Source organism: Pseudophryne corroboree, chromosome 6, assembly GCF_028390025.1.
Source record: "Pseudophryne corroboree isolate aPseCor3 chromosome 6, aPseCor3.hap2, whole genome shotgun sequence".
Taxonomy (NCBI): domain Eukaryota; kingdom Metazoa; phylum Chordata; class Amphibia; order Anura; family Myobatrachidae; genus Pseudophryne; species Pseudophryne corroboree.
Genome location: NC_086449.1, coordinates 617,838,338 through 617,865,052, shown reverse-complemented (window position 1 = coordinate 617,865,052; position 26,715 = coordinate 617,838,338). Strand labels below are relative to the sequence as shown.

The window sequence follows — 26,715 nt, the reverse complement described above, 5'->3', positions numbered from 1 at the left end:
CAGCAGCACCGCAGACTGCTACAGTAAGCTACTATAGTAGTATGTATCAAGAAGAAAGAAAAAAAAAACCACGGGTAGGTGGTATACAATTATGGATGGACCAGCGACTGCCGACACAGAGGTAGCTACAGCCGTGGACTACCGTACTGTGTCTGCTGCTAATATAGACTGGATGATAATGAGATGAAATTAATATATATATATATATAATATCACTAGTACTACAGCCGGACAGGTATATATATTTATTATGTAATGACTGATGACGGACCTGCTGGACACTGTCAGCTCAGCAGCACCGCAGACTGCTACAGTAAGCTACTATAGTAGTATGTATCAAGAAGAAAGAAAAAAAAAACCACGGGTAGGTGGTATACAATTATGGATGGACCAGCGACTGCCGACACAGAGGTAGCTACAGCCGTGGACTACCGTACTGTGTCTGCTGCTAATATAGACTGGATGATAATGAGATGAAATTAATATATATATATATATAATATCACTAGTACTGCAGCCGGACAGGTATATATATTTATTATGTAATGACTGATGACGGACCTGCTAGACACTGTCAGCTCAGCAGCACCGCAGACTGCTACAGTAAGCTACTATAGTAGTATGTATCAAGAAGAAAGAAAAAAAAAAAACACGGGTAGGTGGTATACAATTATGGATGGACCAGCGACTGCCGACACAGAGGTAGCTACAGCCGTGGACTACCGTACTGTGTCTGCTGCTAATATAGACTGGATGATAATGAGATGAAATTAATATATATATATATATAATATCACTAGTACTGCAGCCGGACAGGTATATATATTTATTATGTAATGACTGATGACGGACCTGCTAGACACTGTCAGCTCAGCAGCACCGCAGACTGCTACAGTAAGCTACTATAGTAGTATGTATCAAGAAGAAAGAAAAAAAAAAACACGGGTAGGTGGTATACAATTATATATATATTATATATAATTTTATATATATATATATATATATATATATATATATTAAACTGGTGGTGATTAATTAAACTGGTGGTCAGGTCACTGGTCACACTATCAGCAACTTGCAAGTAGTACTCCTAAGCAGACAATCACAATATATACTGGTGGTCAGTGTGGTCACAATGGCAGTGTGGCACTCTGGCAGCAAAAGTGTGCACTGTACGTTAAAATATGTACTCCTGCTCTCAGACTCTAACTGCTCCCCACTGTCTCCCCCACAAGTCAGATATACAGTCACACTATCACTTCAGCAAGTAGTAGTACTCCTCCTAATGCTCCCTAAAATTACTAAAGTAAATACTGTGTCTCTCTCTACTCTAGTCTCACTCTCTTCTCTATAAACGGAGAGGACGCCAGCCACGTCCTCTCCCTATCAATCTCAATGCACGTGTGAAAATGGCGGCGACGCGCGGCTCCTTATATAGAATCCGAGTCTCGCGATAGAATCCGAGCCTCGCGAGAATCCGACAGCGGGATGATGACGTTCGGGCGCGCTCGGGTTAACCGAGCAAGGCGGGAAGATCCGAGTCGCTCGGACCCGTGTAAAAAAACCTGAAGTTCGGGCGGGTTCGGATTCCGAGGAACCGAACCCGCTCATCTCTAATATATATATAAAACACAGAATGTCTAAGGGAGCTATATATGTTGATTATGTGGAATTGAATAGGTTAGATGAGGAGATAAAGAATATAGAAACATTGGCAGTCAAATTTGAAGAAAGTGAGGAGTTTAAGAGAGACGTTTATGATCTGCAGTATAAACTAGACATGGTGGAAAATGAGATTATTTCCCAGAAACATAAACTGGGAAGAAGATCTGCACTCTCCAATTATATGTTAAGAAATAGTGAAGTGAAAAAGATCACTTCTAATGACCCCAATATATGCTTTTAGGGATTAATAATATACATCAATCTCGGGGGTGCTACCTAAGACCACCAATTAGCAACACATAATATAGACAAAAGAGAGCCTCGACAAAGCTATATGCGAAATGCGCGCATCGGCATCTCTCTCCACTGAGATGCTTTTGCATTAACTACGTTATCTGTCAACCTCCATATATAATAGGGAGTTGGACTGCTGCACGGCCAAATGGGATTACCCGTTAATCGGACAAATGCCGATTCCTTAGGTGCCGCTGCAGCGTGTTCAGTCTCCCAGTTTCTCGTGTATTATGTCTATTTGTAAATTGTCCATATATAAGATCTGATGTATTGCTAAACGGCAGGCACGGGTATGCCAGATAAACAAATGAATGCTGATTCAATATATGCCGTGACAATATACTCACCTCTGTAACCTACAGCCACATGTGTCTCTCAGGATACTGATTACACTGATCATACCAGGTGCTCATTATAGGAGTAAAAAACACCAGTATACGATTAATAGAGCTATCAAAATACAATTACCTTTGTAAACCACAACCGTATGTGTCTCTCGGGGTACTGACAATACTGACTATACCAAATGTTTATTAGAGCAGTAAAAATATCAGTATATGATGAATAGAGAACACATACGCTGTCTTTATATATGCTGATTGAGTTAATCTCAAGTGCTCCCTGCTCCATTCATTTGATGTGGGCGCTAACATTTAGGGGTAGAACTGCTGTACCGAAATGGGAAAATATTTGACTCATTAGATGCTGATACAGCATGATCACCCATATAATGCCATGAATTCTATCTTTATAGCATGTACTCACCGGGTTTGATATTAGACTAGGTGAAATAAGTGGATAAATATTGACTGGGTATATGCCGCAGTAGCACATCTTTCCATATACCTTACAGTCACAAATGTCTTAAAAATCAGTCAATACGCAATAGGTTTACGATAATAAAGGATATCATTATATTGTGAATAGGAAGCATCCAATAATTGGATTACAATCAATTACACAAATCTATCTTCACGAGTGCCACCGTACACATTTTTTCATCTGTGAATACGGGGGGCTAATATATTTTAATGTGGTCAGCTTAGGACCACAAGGGATACCAACATTAAGAGTATCAAATTTGAAGGCAAATCAGTGGTCCAATGAGCTGTGTATCGAGCTGACAGTATATATCCTTTCTTCCACTGACAGGGACATTAAGTCAAAATAATCTGGATCTATAATGGATCTAATTGATTACTGAATCAGTTAATGCAGTTAAAGGGATATGCGACTATACCATATTATCACTAACAGGTATATTAAGTACCATTGAGGAGTGGCAAATAGTCTTTGGTAGGGATTAGAAATCATCCCACATAGGAGTACTAAAGAAGATACCATTATCTGTTTGCACACCTTAGATGAGCAATACAATTAATTCCATCTAGATACAATTGTTTCTCTGCCTTGGTGGGGTAGAGACAATAATTCCTGCGATTGCAGTATATACACAACAGAAGGACACACTTGTGATCAAGTTGTATTGTAACCAAATTGTTTAATATACTACTGATGACATGGCTATGTAATGGGAGTGATTGCCTGGGCGATATAGAACAGCAAATCCAGGGTATACAAATTGGTATACATATTAACCCCTTGCTTTATCTCAAATCTGAGTAATCTTGAGAAATCTTTTTGACACATATGGATATCTGAAGGTGTATGGTGTGAGACATATAAAAAATCTACAATAGAGACATATATCAGAAAGGACACCGAGAATTGGAAGTTTTCTGCAGCCATTAATTGTGGGTTTGATTTATTTATATGTTTATATAATAAACTTACTTGGAAAATTGAACAAATTCTTAATAATACCCATCCGTAGTTTTTGCATCCATCGAAGTGGAGACAATTTTAATCTCATCACTTTTCTATCTTAGAGCACTTTAATTTTTTTCTTTATACGTATTTTTAACCATATATTTCGCTATGCTGACCGACTAACGGCCTCTTAATGTGATAATAAAAGTTATATTTTATTTTACTCCTTGTGCACCTTACTAGTACAACCCCATTCTCTTTTGTCTATATTATGTGTTCCCAGAAACATAGCAAGTTCATTAGAGATAAAAATGACTATATTTCAGGACATGTTCACCATATACCTGTCCCTGAGGAAAGATCAGATAAGGGGAAAACACAGTCTCAATATATCAGGAATACACGGCAAGAGAATTATCCACGGAATTATCCTACACGTAATGAAGATTCACTCGTCAATCACGGAAACTGAGGTTGGCCATACAATTACAGAACATACCAATCTCCAAGACGACAATATAGACAACAGTATAGGAATAGAATTCCCTCGTATCGAGATGACAACAGACCACGGAGATATCAAGCTGATGTTAGAGAGAAATACCAATATGGTAGAGGACGTTATAGGAGTTTTAGGTCACCTACTCCAGAAGTTTATCCATCAAGACATTTTTTAGAAGAATGAAGGGGCCCTCGGCTTCCACATTTACAACAAACAGAATTGTTACATACCCGAATGAACTCCCCACAGGGTCTAAAGAGAAGTCTGGTTGGAGACAACGAGGAACCAGAGGGGGCAGAAAAAAGCCCCAAAAAAGACGGGCATTGTTTCACCAAGAAAAACCTCGTCAGGAATCATTAACACTACAACGAGAGAATTATCCACAGCGGAGGAATCATTATTGAATAAAGGCCTAAAATTTGCGCCTGACACCCATATCAATAAGTTTGATTTATTCATTGATCTAAATAAATATATATGAAAACTAACCATTCAGAGACACTTCATAAAAAACCCACAAGTGACACAAATTCAAAGTGGGAAAAAGCCAGTGGTTTCCTTGCCGTCTAAATTCTTCCCGGTAAAGTCTAGAGGTAGCTATCTAGAGATATTCTATGATACGGTAAAAAGCGATTTCAGGAAGATAAACATCAAGGAAAACAAATACAATGCAAATTTAAATCCCCAAGAGAAAAAGGCTATGAAAACTTTGATAGAGGACAAGGATTTAGTAATAAAGGGAGCAGACAAAGGTGGAGCTGTGGTCCTACAATCAAAAAAATCATATACAGATGAAGCCATCAAAATACTTTATGATAAAATCACATATGTAGAACTATCAGAGAACCCAACAGTGTTATATCAAGAAAGCTGTCAGTACTCCTATTGGGAGCCTTAAAAAATGAAGTAATATGTAAGGAAGAATTTGATTTCCTCAACATCAAGTATCCTACCATGTCCACTTTCTATCACATTCCCAAAGTACATAAGAACAAAACCACTCCTCCTGGAAGGCCTATAGTTGCAGGAATCAACTCATTATCATCAAATTTGTCCCACTATTTGGACATAAAACTGCAACCCTATGTTTCACAGTTATAATCCCATCTGAAGGATTCCACCAACGTCCTCCAAAAACTTAGCACAGTCATATGGACTGAGGACATGAGATGGCTGACCATTGATGTACAATCCTTGTACTCTACCATCCCACATAAAAAAGTTTGCAAACAATAGAGAAAATCCTTTTAGAAGATCCAGGAATAACTATGTTAAGCAGGGAATTTATGCTTGAAAGCATTAAATTCATTCTTGAACATAATTTCTTTGAATATAATCAGAAACATTACCTACAGGTACAGGGGACAGCCATGGGGACGAAATTCGCCCCGGCTTACGCCAATTTGTACATGGGTGTGTGGGAAGAGTCATTCATATACCAATCAGAGTATAAGGAAAATATACTGTTTTATCAGAGATATATAGATGACCTCCTATTCATTTGGCGTGGCGACCCCTCCAGTATAGATCAATTTCTCAGTTTCATTCATGAAAATGATTTCAATCTTAAATTCACCCATCAAACCAATACCACTACCATCGAGTTCTTGGATTTAGTATTGGTAGGCATTCCTGGAAAAGCAATACAAACGAAGACACATTTCAAAGAAGTCGATGCCAACAGTTACATCCCCCAGACTAGTTGCCATCTACCAAGATGGAAAGAGGGAGTACCTTATGCACAATTTTTGCGCATCAGACGTAATTGTACTTCCCTAAAGGACTATTGGGAACAGTCATCTATTTTAACAGAAAGATTCTTGGAACGGGGATATTGTAAAGAATTAATAGAAACAGCTAAGATTAAAGCTGGAAACAGAGAAAGGGAAACCATGCTAATTCCTAAGAACAAACCTGGGGGAGATAGATATCAACATTCCAGACCTTTCATAACCCAGTACAACTGTGAGAATTACAGTGTAAGAAAGATATTGGAAAAACATTGGGGAATTTTAAAAAAAGATCCCATCCTAGGTCCAGAATTACCCGATAAACCTGAATTCATATTCCGTAGAGCCAACAATCTGAAAAGCATCATAGCACCCAGTAAAGTGGAGGAAAAAAGGAAGATTACCCCCAATCAGGGAAGTTTCATCCCTTCCCTTCCAAAGGTTGCTTTCCTTGTTCAAAATGCATTTGTTGCAGCTATATGGAAAAAAAACCATTTAGCTGTGAGATACATACAGGTTGAACCTATAGGCTCAACCAACTGGTAAATTGTAATACGGAGTACGTGATTTATAGGATCACCTGCAGTTGCAAGTTATCCTATATAGGAAAAACAAAAAGACAAGTAAAAATTAGAATACAAGAACACATTAGAAATATCAAAAACAAAGTGTTCACGCATAGTTTACCCAGACACTATTGGGATAAACATGGGTCAAAAATTGATAAGAGCAACTTTTCTTGTACCATTTTAGAGCACATTCAGGTAGATCCAAAGGGTGGAAGTAGAGATCTTATACTATCCAAAAAAGAAACATTTTGGATTTACACCCTAGATACTCAGACCCCTAATGGACACAATGAAGGATGTGACATTGTTTCGTTCCTATAAAATCTCTGTAAGAACTGGCTTTTGAATATGAATGTATCAAACAATCCCTGTTGTAAGTGGATGGGCATGTATGTGTATACCCAGCCCATCCAGTGACTAGAGGAAAGATAGTTAGAGAACATCACTATAGATGGATTAAGTTTAGGTGATGGTGAATATACAATAAATAGGTAATAAAGGGTTTTTTATCCAATACAATAAAACAGATAAGTAATAGAATTAAAAATAGCACTAATTAGATGGTTGAACTAATTGGGGCGGACTCTTAGGAGGAATGATTGAATATATTCATACTTATTAAATTAACTAATAGGCACCAATTAATTATTAACACATAATTATTATAACACTATAGGAATATTTTTTTCTTTATAGTCATTGAATATGGGGTTAATAGAAAACAAATAGGTAAAAATAAAATTAATACGAGAAATAGGTACTCTCATTATCAATATTCAATAATCACTGAATAGATGAATTACTAGAACCAAATATAGCACTTATTAGATATAAGTATTTTGAGGGCAGATCCTTAAAGAAAGATATAACCAATGGATCGGATTAAATTATACTTACCATTTTAACCACTAATAGTTCACACTCACTGATTAAATTTTAATAAGAGAGGCATTAGGAGCACATATGGGGTTAAAAGAAAAAACGTATACTTTAACAAATAGGTACAATACACCATTTATTAAGTTCATTACACAATATATCAGGCAAGGATTAAATTTTTAGATGTAATAATAGCGGAATACATTAGTAAATAGCCACATTAGTTCCAGCATCACTCCCGTTGGATATAGCGGAAGTGATGTCAGTGAAACGCATTCGGAGGTGCCGTGGAACGCATAAAGGAAAATGCATTCACGGACCTATGTAGATCGGTACACACGAAAGTATGCCTAATGTGTAGGGAACATACAGGAGTGGGGAAAGTGTCTGTAATTGTCCCGTTCCATCAGAACCACTGCCGCACGGAGCCGTTCACACCGCCGCATCACTTCCGCCCAATATACCGGAAGTGAGGGCAGTGGAACGCACGCCGGGCCGCAGTGGAACGCATAGATAATTAATGCGTCCACCACTTATATTAATAGCTTTTAGCTTGAGCAAAGTCTCAAGCTATTTAAAAAAGATTTAAATAGGTCACGGATTTATATAAATAAACTGTAGGCACAGTAGAATAATAGATTTAGAATAGTTAGAAGTGGGAGACACACAGGAAGTGTGTTAATAAGACTAAGGGTATATAAACCCACCTGTTCAGCACTATGTTACACTGCTGTTCAGGAGAGCCTGTCATTTCACAAAGTAAGTCACAATGTTGCAGTTTTGGTGCCAGATATTGTAGCAGATTATGTACTTCACAGATTTAGGGGTATATGCAATTCACGGCGAATCGCGGCAAATTATCGCCGTTTTTTTATTCGACACAATTCGACAGGTGAATTCCGGCAGGTGGCTGCCGGAATTCACCATATTCAATGAAATACGGATTCGACAGTCCCGCGGGCGAAAATCGGCCGATTTGCTGGATTTTGCCGCGAATTAAAAAAACGGGAAAAAATGGGAAAAACCCGGAAAAAAATGGCGTGGGGTCCCCCCTCCAAAGCATAACCAGCCTTGGGCTCTTCGAGCTGGTCCTGGTCTAAAAATGCGGGGTAAAAATTGATAGGGGTTCCCCCATATTTTTAAAACCAGCACCGGGCTCCCCGCATTTTTAGAGCCAGGACCAGCTCGAAGAGCCCGTGGCTGGTTATGCTTTGGAGGGGGGACCCCACGCCATTTTTTTCAGGGATTTTACCATTCCATCCAAAAAAAAAAAAATATATTATTTTTAAAAATATATAAATAATACTTGTGCCTCCAAAAAAGACAAACCAAGTACCTAATCCCTTCTAATATAAATAGATATTTATAAGGAAAAAAAACACAAAAAAAACATGTTTTAATTTTTTTTTATTAGTTTCACCCTCCAAAGTGTGGCAGATTGAAAATGACGAATTTACTGTCTAAAAGCACTGTTGTCGAATTTCCAAACTTCCATTGAATAGGCTTTGGTCGAATTGCAGCATGTGTATCATTGCAAAAAAGTCTAATTTGTCAAAAGTCGAATTTCAAAAAGTCGAATTTTGAAAGTCCGTTTTTTTGTCGGAAAGTACTGAATTGCATTGTCGAATTTTTTTTTTGGGCGAAAAATTCCCGAAATTCGACAATTTCGGGAATTTGACCGCAATTGCATATACCCCTTAATATTTTCTATTAACACTGGAAGGCTGGGTTGATACTTAAATGCTTGTCCATATTAACAATTTTTTTGTCACTATGTAAAAACAGAGATTGATTATGGGAATTCCCTTTATGATCAAAGCCCAAATTGTTATTCTAACTGATCATATAATGAATGTAATAGAGAACCAATTTCTGTTGTATATAAAATGATGTTAAATAAGTCCTATACAAAAAATGTTAGCTTATAATGCATTTAGAAAAATACTATAAGGTACCATTAATTGTTTTATAGGCCGGATCATTATAAGTGTGGTTGTAGCTGATAGTGAATACAGCGGTACAACCCCCCAATTTGCACTTTTATGAGGGTATGTAATATGTATGATCAATTCCCCCCCCCCTTTCTTTGAAGTAATATACCATCAATCCTCATAGAGGAGAAAAAAATGATCCACATTTATACATAAAGTTAACATTTGTATTATAGGCTGGACCAATGGTGAATACTGGTGCACTTAGCGCTATTATTTATATGATTTTAATTCCTTGGTATGTATTAAGAATTATGTGTCACTTATTTAATTTCCATTTGATTACATGTATTTTATATATGGATCATTGTATAGATATATATGGTACTCTTTCCATAGGAGTCCTTTAATTATGGTAATATTACACACACTGGCAACAGTATATTACCAATATTCTCATGTCTACGGACTCTTCTCATATGAGTCCTTTAATTATTTTTGGTAATATTACACACACTGGCAACAGTATATTACCAAGATTATCATGTCCATATACAAATGTATTATGACCACTAAGGAGAGATTTAATATTCATCCATTCTGATTTATTCTGACCCCTACCCCCTCTTATAGCGTTAGATAATTTAATCACTTTAACTCTTACTATGATATGGTTCTTTCAGATTTTACTCGTGGGAACAACATTACCGTTAAATCGGTCTTTTTCCCCATAACTCTTCCAATATCTATTGGTATGTATATAAACACTACCTTAGATTATGATCACCATGGTATGTTGTATATAAATGTTCATTTGATTCATATCTATTACCTAGACATGAACCCCTGATGAAGTCCTTTGGGACGAAACGTGTCGGGTATGGTTTTTCTGTGAGAACATCAGACATCCTGTATAAAATATTATTGGATGGAACACACTGATTATATCATGTCTTCTACAAAATTGGAATCTGTATTTTAAATATGTTTGTTATTTGAATTTTATGTGGTAATCTATGTTCACTAAAGTATATTGTGCATAGATAGTATGTGAATAAATCAACTGTTTTTTTATCACATTGTGGTCAGAATCTGGAAGAGTATTCCACATAATCAACATATATAGCTCCCTTAGACATTCTGTGTTTTGTATTCCATTTTCTGTACTCTAGCTAACAGAGAGTACGTCATAAGGTTGTAGCTCACTCATAGCGCAGAATTAGGTCTATACCACATCCATATATATATATATATATATATACATTGCCTCTGGGCTCCAAGCACTAAAGGAGCACCTGCGTGTACAGCAGCACCTGTGTGCTTCACAGCTGGATCCAAGTGTGACCGCTGCTATTCCAACGGAGCTCTGCGGTGCACCCACTGCTACAGAGTTAGGGGTCTATTCATGTCACAGAGAAAAGCCCTATTTTGCGTTGAACAGGCCTTTTTTCTTCTAACCGCAATTCAGAGTGGATCACCATGGAGAAGTTCCTGACTTCTCCAGTGGCACCCCCACTCCGTGGCTGAATCACACTGCCATACTTTAGTATGGTGAGTGCGATTCATGAAGGAATGGAAAGCCTAGCTTTCCACTTCTCCATGGAGTTCAGATTTGCCACCTTAGGATGGCATAATTTGAATTTCGGTGCAGAGACAGCATGGAAACTCAGTGCTTCCCTGCTCTCTGCCCGGCACCCATGCTGACTCTGTCCCCATGACCTACCAGCAGCCACTACAGCCTCCCAGGAGATCAGCCGGCAGTGCTTGAGCAAAGGGACCCCCCAGCTGACTCCAACGCCGCAGAAGGGGTCTGCTGGAGAAGTCAGCGGCACTGGAGTTCTGGATACTGCATTGCATCACCGGAAAGGTGAGTATACATGAATTGCTACTTATAAAAGCTATACATCGCATCAAACTAATGCGATCTATAGTGATAAATAACAATTCATTTCTCATACGTCCTAGAGGATGCTGGGGACGACATCAAGACCATGGGGTATAGACGGGATCCGCAGGAGACATGGGCACTCTAAAGACTTTTCATTGGGTGTGAACTGGCAGCTCCCTCTATGCCCCTCCTCCAGACCTCAGTTTTATAAATGTGCCCAGGTCGACTGGATGCACTCTGAGGAGCTCTACTGAGTTTCTCTGAAAAGATTTATGTTAGGTTTTTTTATTTTCAGAGAGATCTGCTGGCATCAGACTCCCTGCTTCGTGGGACTGAGGGGGCAGAAGCAGAACCAACTTCCTCAGAGTTTCATGGCTCTGTTTCTGACTGACAGGACACTATTAGCTCCTGAAGGGAACTGAATGCTAGCCGTGTCTAGATGCTCAGTCCCACAGCACGCCGTCACCCCCCTCACAGAGCCAGAAGTCAGAAGACAGGTGAGTATGAGAAGAATGATCTTCAATCAAGTAAGTGACGGCTGAGGCACGGCTGGCGGGAGCGCAGTGCGCCATTGCTGCCCATACACACAGGCACTGCAGGGTGCAGGGCGCAGGGGCGCCCTGGGCAGCAAGAAAAATACCTCAAACTGGCTAAAAGGGGGCATAAGATGCGCTGGCACAGCCCTACCCCCGCCAGTATAAATAATAAGTCAATATACTGAGTGTAAGGATGCGCCATTGTGGGGGCAGAGCTTCTTCCTCAGGCAGCCAGCACACTACTCAGCGCCATTTTCTCTCTCCTCAGGCTGCAGAGAACACGCTGGTCCTCTCCTCCACTTCTGACAAGTACAGGGTGCTATAAAGGAGGGGGGGGGGGGCACAAAGCGATTGTGGTGCATTTGATAGTGTATATTACTATTTAACAGCGCTTTTGGGCTGTGGACATACTGTGTTCACAGGCAATACTGGCGCTGGGTTTGTGAACTGGCTGCTCCTATCCGGTGTCCCTCTGACAGATTTTACTGTGGGTCTGTCCCCAAAATAAGTCCCAGTGTGTCTGTGAGTGTGGTGTACACGTGTGAGACATGTCTGAGGCAGGGACTTCCTCCCCGGAGGAAGCCATTTTAGGGACACAGAGTTGTAATGTGGTGGTGCTACCAGCACACCAAGAGCCTGCATGGGTGAAAGAGCTACGTGACAGCATGCATCTGATTAACCGTAGATTGGATAAGTCTGAATCTAAGGCTGCATGCTGGAGAAAATCTGTGGAAGATGTGATTTTTCAGGATGCTATTATTCCTTATGCAGGCGGCCCCTCTGGGTCACATAAGAGACCATTTGCAAATGTTGTAAACACTGATACCGACACGGATTCTGATTCTCGTGTCGACAATAGTGTATCCAGAGATATAGATCATAAATTGGCAAAAAGTATACAATATATGATTGTGGCTATAAGGGACGTGTTGAAGGTTATAGAAAGCACTCCTGTACCTCAGGAGAAAGCTTATTTATGTAAGGAAAAGAAATCCAAAATCACGTTCCCTCCTTCACACGAACTAAATGCTCTGTTTGAAGGGATGTGGGTGAATCCTGATAGAAAATTTCGTATTCCCAAAAGGATTCACATACAGTAGCTTATCCTTTCCCGGTTGAAGACAGGAAAAAATGGGAGTCACCCCCTGTGTTAGACAGTGCACTTTCCAGGTTAAAAAAGAAGGTAATTCTCCCTGCTCCTGGCACGGCTTCTCTTAAAGAGCCAGCAGACAGCAAAATGGAAACAACATTGAAATCCATTTATGTTACCAATGGTACACTGCTCAGGCCCACTATTGCCTGCACATGGGTGAGTCGATCTATTGAAAAATGGTCAGAAAGCGTGTCATCTGAAATTGACACGATTGATAAAGATGAGATACTCCTTAAGTTAGGGAATATCAAGGATGCTGCCGTCTACATGCGGGAAGCAATGAAGGATATTGGACTCTTGAGTTCAGATGCCGCTACCATGGCAGTATCGGCTAGGCGGGCATTATGGATTCGCCAGTGGAACGCGGATGCAGATTCCAATAGAAACATGGAGGCTCTCCCATATAAAGGTGAGGCCTTATTTGGCAATGGCCTGGATGCGTTAGTCTCGGCGGCTACCGCAGGTAAGTCAACATTTTTGCCCTCTGCGCCTCCATCGGCAAAAAAGACCTGTCACCCGCAACTGCAGTCCTTTCGGCCCAATAAATACAAAAAGACGAGAGGTTCCCCCTTCTTTGCAGGTAGGGGAAGGGGAAGGGGAAAGAAGCCCACACCGGCTCCAGGTTCCCAAGAGCAGAAGTCTACCCCTAATTCTGCCAAATCCCCAGCAGGCCGCTCGGGTGGGGGCACGTCTCAAACTCTTCAGCCAGGATTGGATTCTGTCTGGCCTGGACCCCTGGGTGTTGCAGATAGTATCCCAGGGATACAAACTAGAGTTTCAAGACGTTCCCCCATGCCGATTTTTCAAATCGACCTTGCCAGCTTCTCCACCAGAGAGAGAAGCAGTAACAGCGGCAATCCAAAAATGATGTCAAGACCAGGTCATAGTCCTGGTACCGTTGTCACAACAAGGGCGGGGTTTTTATTCAAGCCTCTTTGTTGTTCCGAAGCCGGACGGCTCAGTCAGACCGATCCTAAATCTAAAAGATCTGAATTTCTTCCTGAAAGGGTTCAAGTTCAAGATGGAATCACTTCGGGCGGTGATTGCCAGTCTGGAGGAGGGGGACTACTTGGTGTTGGTGGGCATAAAGGATGCATACCTGCATGTTCCCATTTATCCTCCTAACCAGGCTTATCTGAGATTCGCGATTCAGGATTGCCATTACCAATTCCAGACGTTACCTTTTGGTCTCTCCACGGCGCCGAGGGTATTCACCAAGGTGATGTCGGAGATGATGGTCCTCCTTCGTCAGAAAGGAGTCAATATAATCCCTTATCTGGATGACCTCCTGATAAAGGTGAGATCCAGGGAGCAGTTATTACAAAACATATCCCTCTCCCTGTCAATACTCAAACAACACGGGTGGATCATAAATTACCCAAAGTCACAGTTGGAACCGACGACAAGGTTGTCTTTCCTCGGGATGATTCTGGACACAGAAGTTCAGAGAGTATTTCTTCCACTGGAAAAGGCTCTGGAAATCCAGAAAATGGTAAAACAGATATTGAAACCATCAAGTGTGTCGATCCATCAGTGCATTTGGTTGTTGGGGAAGATGGTGGCGGCCTACGAGGCCATACAGTTTGGAAGGTTCCATGCCAGAGTATTCCAGTGGGACTTATTGGACAAGTGGTCGGGGTCACACCTACACATGCACAGAAAGATAATCCTGTTGTCAAAACCAGGATTTCGCTCCTGTGGTGGTTGCACAGCTCTCACCTGCTAGAGGGACGCAGGTTCGGGATTCAGGACTGGGTCCTAGTAACCACGGATGCAAATCTCCGAGGCTTTGGAGCAGTCTCTCAGGGAGAAAACTTCCAGTGAAGTCTGCCTTCACATAAACGTTCTGGAGCTAAGAGCCATTTACAACGGCCTTCAACAAGCGGTACATCTTCAAGACCATCCCGTGCAGATCCAGGTGGACAATGTAACAGCAGTCGCATATCTAAACAGGCAGGGCGGAACGCAGAGCGGCAATGGCAGAGGCAACAAAAATCCTCCGCTGGGCAGAAAAACATCTACAAGCTCAGTCGGCAATATTCATTCCGGGAGTAGACAACTGGGAAGCAGACTTCCTCAGCAGACACGATCTCCATCCAGGAGAGTGGGGCCTCCACCAAGAAGTTTTCGCAGAGGTGACAAGTCTTTGGGGAGTTCCTCAAATAGACATGATGGCGTCTCGTCTCAACAAGAAGCTTCAGAGTGGATGCACTGTTTGACCCAGTGGGTGTTTCCGTCAGTGTATGTTTTTCCTCCACTTCCGCTGATCCCAAAAGTACTCAGGATCATAAGAAAGACAAGGGTTCGAGCAATCTTCACTGCCCCAGACTGGCCAAGAAGGGCTTGGTACCCAGATCTTCAGCAGTTACTCATAGGAGATCCTCGGCCTCTTCTTCCTCGGGAGGACCTGCTGCACCAGGGGCCGTGTGTATACCAAGACTTACCGCGGCTACGTTTGACGGCATGGCTGTTGAGCGCCGTATCCTAGCCAGGAAGGGTATTCCTAAGGAGGTCATCCCCACCCTTATTCAGGCCAGAAAGGGAGTAATGTCAAAACATTACCACCGTATTTGGAGAAAATGTGTATTGGTGTGAATCCAAGAAAGCTCCTACGGAAGAGTTTCACTTAGGACGTTTTCTCCACTTTTTGCAGGATGGTGTGGAGACGGGCCTACGATTGGGATCAATCAAGGTCCAGATTTCGGCCTTGTCAGTGTTCTCCCAAAAACAATTGGCCTCTCTTCCAGAGGTTCAGACCTTCGTGAAAGGGGTTCTGCACATCCAGCCTCCATTCGTGCCTCCAGTGGCACCATGGGACCTTAACGTGGTATTGCAGTTACTTCAATCGGATTGGTTTGAGCCTCTACAAAAGATAGAGTTGAAGTTTCTCACTTGGAAAGTGGTGATGCTTTTGGCATTGGCATCCGCAAGGTGGGTGTCTGAATTGGGGGCCTTGTCTCACAAGAGCCCTTACCTGATGAAGATAGGGCAGAGTTGCGAGCTCGCCAACATTTTCTTCCAAAGGTGGTTTCTGCTTTTCACATAAACCAAACTATTATAGTGCCAGTAGTTACTGACACATTCACTGATTCAAAGTCTCTATATGTGGTTAGAGCTTTGAAAGTCTATGTTGCTAGAACAGCTCGTATACGGAAAACAGAGGCTTTGTTTGTCCTATATGATCACAACAAGATTGGCTGTCCTGCTTCCAAGCAGACTATTGCACGTTGGATTAGAAATACGATTCAGCAAACTCATACTACGGCTGGATTGCCGTTACCGACGTCGGTAAAGGCCCACTCCACTAGGAAGGTGGGCTCATCCTTGGCAGCTGCCCGGGGGGTCTCGGCATTACAACTTTGCCGAGAAGCTACTTGGTCAGGGTCAAACACATTTGCTAAGTTCTACAAGTTTGACACCTTGGCCATTGAGGACCTAAAGTTTGGTCAATCGGTGCTGCAGGGTCATCTGCACTCTCTCACCCGTACTGGAGCTTTGGTATAAACCCCATGGTCTTGATGTCATCCCCAGCATCCTCTAGGACGTATGAGAAAATAGGATTTTGATAACCTACTGGTAAATCCTTTTCTCCTAGTCAGTAGAGGATGCTGGGTGCCCGTCCCAGTGCATACTTTACCTGCAGTTTAGTTATTACAGTTACACAAGTTGTGTTATCCTGGTTTCAGCATGTTGCTGCAATTAGTTCATGCCTGTTGGCGTGTGTTATGTTGAATGCCATGTGTGCGGCATGGTTGAGGGTGTGAGTTGGTAGATATCTCACCACTAGTTAAGTAATTCCTTTCCTCGAAATGTCAGTCTCCTTGGGCACAGTTCCTACAACTGAGGTCTGGAGGAGGGGCATAGAGGGAAGAGCCAGTTCACACCCAATGAAAAGTCTATAGAGTGCCCATGTCTCCTGCGGATCCCGTCTATACCCCATGGTCTTGATGTCGTCCCCAGCATCCTCTACGGACTAGGAGAAAAGGATTTACCGGTAGGATTTATCCTATTTTTTCTATTTCTTCATGAATAGACCCCATAATCTGCTAAAGGGTCTATATACTTTTGGACATTGCTATATGCCTTACCCAAGGTGCATAAGGGGATAAACCTTATGTCTAATAGTGTCTGCCAGAGATTCTTTCTTTCAGACCACGGCTGTATACCTGGACTCAATTCTCCAACCCATTGTACAATGTCAAAAAAACTTTTTATTGTATACAACCATGTTACGTAAAAAAATGGAAACTATTCAGCAAGTCCCATATGGATCTTGGCTAGTTTTGATGGACGTTACTAGCTTGTACACGATAATCACTCACACTGAAGGGATTGCTACTGTGAGGGAGTATCTTAACATTTACAGTAGCCTTACTGTCAATCAAAGGAACGTGGTTTGTAAACTATTAAAACTTATACTGAATGTGAATTATTTTCTATTTGACAATAAGTATTACGTTCAGGTGAGCAGATGTGCCATGGGCTCATTGGTAACCCCAAGATACGCCAATTTTTATATATGTTTAAGATCGAGGAACAGATCTTTTTTAAGAATCAAGATAGAGCATCAAAAATCGTATTCTATACTCGATTCATCGATGACCTGATGATGATATGGACAGGTATCCAAGATGAATTAATTGACATCATCGATGTACGTAATTCCTCTGGATCTGCAGTGAAATTTACTCACAATATGAGTCAGCATAGTCTGGCATCCCTGGATTTTCTGATTACTTTGTGAAATGGTGACCTAAGTACTACAGTATTTTCTAAGCCTACAGACACAAATACACTACTTCACTACAATAGCTGTCATCCGAGAAGCTTGAAATTAGTATGCTTAGAACTTGGAGGATTAACTGCATTAAGGAGACTGCCATTCAACAACTGAATTTGCTGATTGACAAGTTCATAGCCCGTGGATATGATCGTGACAACCTTCGTTCTATGGAAAAGAAAAAGTATTGAAACTAGACAGGACAATTGTTGGGAAAAAACAGATAAAACTAAGAACTTGAACAAAATACCTTGGATTAACAATTTTAATGTGCATTCACCAGATATTAACCAGATATCCAAAAAGCTTTGGAAGGTGGTTAAGTCAGATAAAGAGCTGCCTTTAACAGAGACAGAACTGATGCCATGTTATACAAGATCAAAAAACCTTAAAGATATATTAGTGAAAAGTTAACAAGAGGGTGAACTCGATGCCCTTGCACAACATGTAAATACCTCATTTTGTCATCCCCATAGGGGGAAGAAGTACACTATTGGAGATCATTTGACATGTAACAGACAGTAATTTAGTTGTGCATCAAATCGTTTGCCCTTGTGGATTATCATATGTCGGGAAGACTCAACGAAAATTTAAGGAACGTATGGCACCACACCACTCCTCAATCAAATTAGCCTTGGAGAGCGGAGAAAGCGATCAACCTGTCACCGAACGCTTTTTGGAGGCTCGACACAGTCTAGCCACTTTGAGATACCACATGATAGATCATGTTCCTACATTAAAAAAAGGCGGAGACAGAGGGGTGTTATTAATTAAAAAGGAAACGGAATGGATTATCCGCTTGCGAGTGATGGCACCAAGAGGACTTAATGACAAATTAATGCTGGGGACTATGTTATAATATAATTATTTAAGTTCTCGGTCTAATATAGATTTCTTATTATATAGTTGTTCATTTATTGGCTCAGCATATATTGTCATTGGTTGTCTTATCCTATAACAACATGAGTATTTGGTCAGGTTTTATCATTAACTTTGTCATGAATGGTTTCCATATATTGCATTGTTATGATTCAAATGTAATACATTCCTTTTTGGGGGGCGCATTATTATGTTAGTGCTTACCTTTAACATTCAGCTGCATGATTAGGTTGCTTTATATATATGTAGTTTATTTGTATCAATTTAGCCTGCTAGATAAATTTATGTATGCAGCATCTTGTAGAATATACACTCTTACTGCATATTTTTATTACCATCTAACTTGACATTGTACATTTATCAGTTATATCAAAATGTTCTGGTATTAGCACTTCATAATATAATAATTGCCCTTGTTATTGTCAGATCACTATGTATCTCCGGTTTCCCTGGAGACGTGTGTGGTGGACGTGTGTCACTCAGGTGCGCGATGACGTCATTGTATAGCGCCGCCGCTGGACAGCGCTCACATGGTGAAGGGATAGATATAAGGCAAGACGTTTACATTAATTAAGATTGAAACATTGTATACCTGGTTGTCGCCTGTTTCTTTTTCCTCTGAGCCCTGAGTGCCGCGTCTCTGTATGTATGCATTTACCTCCTTCAGTGAGGGCACCGGGACAAGTTATACTATCCTTGGACTTCCAGGCATACTGCAATATATATATATATATATATATATATATATATCAGAGGCGGAACCACCGCCAGTGCAGCCAGTGCGTTGCACTGGGGCCTGCCACTGTCCAGGGGCCCATAGCATGTAATGAGTCAAACTGACTCATTACATGCCGCTGTGTGCTGCGGGCAACCCCCGCCAGCAGCACACAGCCGCCCGGAGAGGAGCGCAGCGGACATGGGGGTAAGGAGGAGGAGGGAGGTGGAGGAGGGAGCCGCAGCAGCGCTATGTTATAGGTTGAGGCGCTGCTGCTGCTGTCCCTCTGCTTCACCATAGGCTGTCTTCCGACGCTGCGAAGCGCATCCCAGCATTCACATCGGCGGAGAACAGCCTATGTGAAGGACTGGGACAGCAGCAGCAGCGCCTCCACCAATAACACAGCGCTGCTGTGGCTCCCTCCTCCACCTCCCTCCTCCTCCTTCTCTCCTGCCCGGGAATCGGGATCTCTGGCACGCTGTCTGCTGTAATGTGTAACAAGGGCACGCTGTCTGCCGTTATGTGTAAAAAGGGGACGCTGTCTGCCGTTATGTGTAAAAAGGGGGATGCTGTCTGCCGTTATGTGTAAAAAGAGGGACGCTGTCTGCCTTTATGTGTAAAAAGGGGACGCTGTCTGCCGTTATGTGTAAAAAGGGGGACGCTGTCTGCCGTTATGTGTAAAAAGGGGGACGCTGTCTGCCGTTATGTGTATAAAGGGGGATGCTGTCTGCCGTTATGTATAAAAAGGGAGACGCTGTCTGCCTTTATGTGTAAAAATGGGGATGCTGTCTGCCGTTATGTGTATAAAGGGGGATGCTGTCTGCCGTTATGTGTAAAAAGGGGGATGCTGTCTGCCATTATGTGTAAACAGGGGGACGCTGTCTGCCGTTATGTGTTAAAAGGGGGATGCTGTCTGCCGTTATGTGTAAAAAGGAGGATTCTGTCTGCCGTTATATGCAAAAAGGGGGACGCTGTCTGCCGTAATGTGTAAAAAGGGGACGCTGTCTGCCGTAATGTGTAAAAAGGGGAATATGTCCGCCGTAAAGTGTAAAAGGGTCTCTACCTGGTGTAGTGGTGCTACTGTGTGGCGTAATTTGAATAATGGAGACTACTGTGCACCGTTTTATGAATTGGTATTATTTTGTTGCAACACCCCTTCCCCACAAAGCCACGCCCCTATGTATTTTTGCGCACGCCTACGGCGCGCACTGCCCCTGTTTTGCATGCAGGGGTGGGGCTCCGATTCCGTTTCTTGCACACAGTGCTAAAATTTCTAGTTTCGGCACTATTGCTAGGTATCCATTTCTCTGGCCCTGAGCAGGTCCCCTTCACCAGATCCTCTCCAGGGGTGAGGGGGTGGACTTGGATGGGATGAGGTGGGGCCCACAGCATTTTGTCGCACCTGGGCCCACCGCTCGCTACTTCTGCCACTGATATATATATATATATATATATATATATATATATAGTATAGAGAGAGAGAGAGAGAGAGAAACAAATGGTGCGGCACTCCAGGCGACTCATATTCAGAAGCAGTGAGGCATATATAATAGCAACAACGTTCCAATGCCTTTATTCCGGCATTTTCATCAGGTCAACAAACAAGTTTAAAAGTCACTCACCTAAATACCAAGTGTAATCACCCAGGAGCAGTATAGCGTCCGGAAGTCGGAACACCCGCCCGCCTCCTTCCGCGCATCCCGGTGATGTCAAAACTGATTGCGTTATCCGGCAGTGCCCGTTACCATTACAACATATGAACACATCCTGCAATGCATATCCATTAGTCAAAACATTACTGTCATTATATTATACATACAAAACATAAGAGACAAAGATTGTAACATTAAACAATACATGTCTTATAATCATATGCTCAATCTATCCGCCAACACTATATCATAGTTACAATATAACTATCAGTACAAGTACCGGTCTCATATTCCACTAAAAGAATATGTGTAATATTATAACCCACATACAGCCTAGCCACAATTAATTATATTGGCCCATTACATAAAGCTATTTAGACCAAGTTGCTCATTAAGGCCCCTTGGATATAGGGTCCCCAAGCGGTGAATCCACGTGTCTCTAGCTGAAGTAGTTTAATGCCGCGATCGCCACCTCTATGTAATACCGGTTCTTGGTCTATCATATGGAATCTTAAAGATACTAACGGATGTTGTGCCTGACAAAAATGTCTAGCCACTGGCTGATCGCTAGTACCCTTAGCAATGGCCGCTTTGTTGGCAGATCTGTGGGCTGCCATACGTTCTTTCAACCTACGTTGTCTTACCCACGTATGACAGCCCACAGGGGCACGTGAGTTGGTAAATCACAAACCTAGAGTTGCATGTAGTGTATGATTGATGTATAAAGTGCGTCCCGTAAGGGGATGCTGAAAAGTATTGCCACTGATAAGAAATTGGCAAGTAGTACACGTGCATCTAATACATCCCTTGGGCACAATATTTGTATGTAAATGAGGATCAGTGGTAATATCTGTTTTTACAAGATAATCTCGAAGATTTTTACGTTGAGTGTAGCAGGACATCAATTGAGTTTGATTCAGATTAAGCTGGGTTCACTTTGTACAATATGCCACAATTTCTTAGATATGGAATTTATACCAGAACTTGCAGGACTATACTGGCCCACCCATGGTAAAATCTCCCTCTGGGGTATATTTTTAGGTTTACAACTTAACAATTGTGATCGATCCAACTTCAAAGCTTTACTTTTAGCCTCCAACAATAATTTGATTGGATAGCCATGTGCCTGAAACTTGCCAACCATGGCATTCATCTAAACTTCCATTTGCAACGGATCCGAGGTAATTCTACGGATTCTCAGTAATTGAGAATAAGGAAGACCAAATTTAAGTGATGGTGGATGGAAGCTATTAAAGTAAAGCAAATTGTTACGATCTGTAAGTTTATTGAACAATGGGGGTAATTCTGAGTTGATCGCAGCAGCAAGTTTGTTAGCAATTGGGCAAAACCATGTGCACTGGAGGGGGGGCAGATATAACATTTGCAGAGAGAGTTAGATTTGGGTGGGTTATTTTGCTTCTGTGCAGAGTAAATACTGGCTGCTTTATTTTTACACTGCAATTTAGATTTCAGTTTGAACACACCCCACCCAAATCTAACTCTCTCTGCACATGTTATATCTGCCCCTCCTGCAGTGCACATGGTTTTGCCCAATTGCTAACAAAATTCCTGCTGCGATCAACTTGGAATTACCCCCAATGATGTCTGTATAATACCATCATGAATTGATATACATACATCTAAATAGTTAATAGCCTCTTTGCTCATAGTGTACGTCAATTTAATGGGATGATCACATTTGTTATGGTTATCGATGATCTGCGATAGTCAATCCTCTGATCCTTTCCACAATATCAAGAGATCGTTGATATACCGGCAAAACATTACTATATCATCAGAAACAGATGTATCATCAAAAAATTTTTTTGTTCAACACGAAACATAAATATGTTAGAATACGACGGGGCCACAGAGGACCCCATCGCACACCCTGTATGCTGGAGGTATATTCGAACATCATATAGAAAAAACTTTCTAGTCAAAATAAGCTGCAACAATTCCACACAAAACGATACATCTGGGCCCTTATATGCAGGATGCCCATACCGATATTGATAAACTGCCTCAAGGCCAAGATTGTGAGGAATAACCGTGTATAGGCTTTGAACATCTACGCTGCATAACATCACAATCAAATCTAGACAACCCAGCTAATTTCTGCAATAGAGAGCTAGTATCAAGCAAAAAGCTAGGATGAGTCTGTATATATGGCTGAAAAAAAGAATCTAAATACAGTGCTACTGGTTGAAATAATGCATTGGCTGCCGAAATTATAGGGCGGCCAGGCAGATTGACAACACTTTTATGTATTTTGGGTGTAGTATATAGCACTGGCATAACCGGAAATTTAGGCACCAGTGCATCACGTAACTCACTAGATATAGTACCTGATCTAACTGCACACTCAAGCAGGGCTGGTGCTAGGGTGTTTGGCGCCCTCCTGCAAACTATAAAATTGCGCCCTCCCTCCGCTAACTTAGAAAGGGACAGCGTCCATCACAAAAGAGGGGTGTGGTCTCACAAGGACGGAGTGTGGACACACAATAGCACCTTACAATAGTTGCTCCAATTCAAATTATGCCACACTATAGCACAATCTTATTCACATTATACTGCACGTAGTCCCCATGATTCATATGACACGACATAGGGGGGTATTCAAGTAGGTCGTTTTTTTTCGCCTAGGTGAAAAAACAGGACTTGTTGCCATTTTTAAGGCAAATGTGAATTCACCCTCTTCAATAGCAGGGCGGTTAGGCCTAGGCGAAAAATTCAGCAGGAGCAAAACAAATAATGATTGGCGAATCCACATGTTTTCTCACCTGCACCGGTGAAAAGGCTGGCCGTTTTTGACGACTTTGAGGCATTTTTCGCCAATGCCTTTTCAAACATAAAAAGGTGAAAAGGCATTGGCAAAAATGCCTTAAAAATGGGCGAAAACGTCCCGAAACTGAATAGGCAGGGGGCAAATTCAACAGCTCTGAGATTATGCTGATGGGGAGATAGAGGGAAGGTGAAGGCAGGGGCACTGACAGGGGAGTTAGAGAGATAGTGAGAGCATGGGCGCAGACGGGGTGTTAAAGGGAGATGGAAGGCAGGGGCACTGAGGGAGGAGTTAAAGGAAGGGTGAGGGCACCCTGAGGGGGGAGCTACAGGGAGAGTGAGGGCAGAAGCACTGAGGCGGGAGTTACAGGGAGGGTGAGGGCAAGGGCGCTGAGGGTGGAGTTACAGGGAGGGTGAGGGCATCCTGAGGGGGGAGGTACAGGGACGGTAAGGGTAGGGGCACTGTGGGGGGAGTTACAGGGAGGGTGAGGGCCGGGACGCTAAGGGGGGAGTTAGAGGGAGGGTGAGAGCACCTTGGGGGGGATGCTACAGGGGCGGTAAGGGTAGGGGCACTGAGGGGGGAGTTACAGGGAGGGTGAGGGCTGGGACGCTGGGGGGGAGTTAGAGGGAGGGTGATGACAAAGCTGTGACAAAGTGCGCATGCACAGACGGCCAGGGGAGCGCAGCGCAGCACAGACCGAGCACAACGGCGATAGGAGAATTCTGTAGTGGCCGCGGCAGTGATGAGGAGGGAGAAGAGAAAGCAGATGGGGAGCTAAGGGGCAGCGGGGCGGTGACTACTCAGATCGCAGTGAAAACGGCAATTAACGCAGCGGCGGAGGTTAGTACATCCCGCCCACAGAGAGGTGAGGACAAGAGAGAGAGAGAGGTGAGGACGAGAGAGAAAGAGAGGGAGGATGAGAGAGGGAGGTGAGGACGTCAGCCACTCACCCTGGCAGATCTCCTTTCCATGTTGATAGTGAGCTCATTCAGGCTGCTGATGCTGCAGCTGGCCCTGCTGCTAGGGGCCGGGATCCGGGACTGCCTGGGTGATGTGTCTCATCACGGCCAGGGACTCAGGCAGGCTGCTGCAGATGGGTGGGCGGACAGCCATGTGTTGAGCCACACGCCATCGCCCAACGTCTTGGTGCTGCTCCTCCTCCTCCTTCTCTCCCCTGCGGCTGTCCCTGCACTTATTGCAGCAGGCGCTGGCCATGGCTGGGTGTGGGGAGCGGAGTAGAGGACACAAAGACTCCCAGGAGCAGCGTGCACCAGACAAGTAGGAGATCAGGCCAAAGCTGCTGATCACTGAGAACTGCGCCGCACTGTTTACATGCACTGGCCATTCGTGATGGATTGCTTTTGCCTAGGAAGAGGTGGGGGGGTGAAGGGGGAAGCAGAGCAGAGGGGACAGACACTGGGACACGGGAGGGGCATGCAGCAGCAGACAGCCATGCCTCTACAAGATGTTGTGACCAGGAGGCGCACGCAGGCAGCAGATAGCTGCGGTGGGAGATGGCGTCATACGCAAATGCGTAGGTTGCGATATTGGCCGGCCGGCCCTGATCACTCCTCCCCGCAGCCCCCTTGCCCACCCCCCGTTCTGATGCCCCTGGCCGTTAGTAAAGAGGCAAGGAAGGGGGAGCTGGTCTTCATGCTGCCGGCGCAACTGCTGCCTGTCAGAATGACAGGCGCTGGCAGCCGGCAGCAACAGCATCAGTAAGGTCGCAGAGCGGAGAGAGCGCCTCTCCGACTTGGCGCCTCCCTGCTTTGCAGGACCTTGCTGAGCGGGTAGCGCCAGGCCTGCACTCAAGCTTAGACACAAGATCCTCTTTAAATCTAATCATAGGATCAACAGGAAGACAAGTATACGTATCCTGATCCTGTAACTGCCTTTCAATCTCATTTTTGTACTCAGCAAGATTTTGAATCACAAGGGCACCCCCCTTGTCGGCGGGTCTAAATACAAGGTCGGTGCGAGATGACAACTTAATTAGCGCTTGTTTTTCCATTTTAGACATATTGTATCTATTAACGGGCATAAAAGCTATGTATAGGTCATTCTCATTGTCCAATAAACGCATAATGTATAGATGCATAATGTGTTTGCAGTTCAAACGTTGATTTAGGCAAAATTTTCTGTAACTTGGGCAGGATCTCGTTATCTTTCCGAGATCCACTTGTATCTCTAGCAAAATGTTCCTTTAATTTAAGTTGTCTGTGTAAACGATATTTATCAGCCTTCCATTGCAATGGGTCTTGGCGACACGTAGGGATAAATGACAGTTCTCGTGAGAGCACATCAATCTCAGTCAGTGCTATATATATATATATATATATGAATAGTTTTCAGTTCTGTGCTGCAGTATTTATTTTTTTATTGAGTGCACGGATCGATAAACTAGGATGGGAAAATACATTCTCTCTCAATCATGCAGTAATTGATACACCAGTTGCACAGAAATAATCTTAAATGTAGCAGATTCACTGTTGAGCACTTACAGTATATAGTGATCTTTGCAGCAGATATTTAACTTACAGTTGAAAGTGCAACTTTCACCTATAGCAGATGCAGTGGGATGAGCCGTTTAATTAACGTAACTGCAGACCATAAACACTAGGATCTGGTAATGTACTGTAATGGCCGTACACACTGGCCGATATATCCACCGTTCTATTGAACGGCTGATATATTGCGGGTCTGTCGGCCAGTGTGTACGGGCAATATGTCTGTGAACTCTGTCGTTCACAGACATATCGCATCGGCCCTGCTGCACAGCCGATGGTCAATATATCTACCAATATATTGGCGCATCGTTGTGTGTGTATGGACGATCAGCCGACCGCCCATACACATGCTGTGGCAGACGGCGGTGATTGACAGCTGAACTGGGTGGGCGTGTGTACATGAATAATTGGAAATAGTGTTGCGCTCAATCCTGACTAGTGGGCTGATGTCTTAATTAATTAGTGATCTTGAACGATAAC

General features: G+C 42.8%; 1 long non-coding RNA gene across 4 annotated transcripts in view; it reads right to left on the bottom strand.

Moving 5' to 3' along the window:
* The window catches only part of LOC134935521 (uncharacterized), a 256,745-nt gene extending 231,252 nt beyond the window's left edge, over positions 1 to 25,493 (bottom strand). Inside the window, exons 1-2 of one of the 4 annotated variants that reach the window (XR_010180217.1) lie at positions 24,679 to 25,493; positions 20,914 to 21,058 (exon numbers count right to left, since the gene is read on the bottom strand). This is a non-coding gene — a long non-coding RNA (uncharacterized LOC134935521). The remainder of the gene's footprint in view (positions 1 to 20,913; positions 21,059 to 24,678) is intronic. The other 3 variants (XR_010180218.1, XR_010180216.1, XR_010180215.1) reach the window with 3 other exon arrangements.
* Positions 25,494 to 26,715: the final 1,222 nt, after the last annotated feature.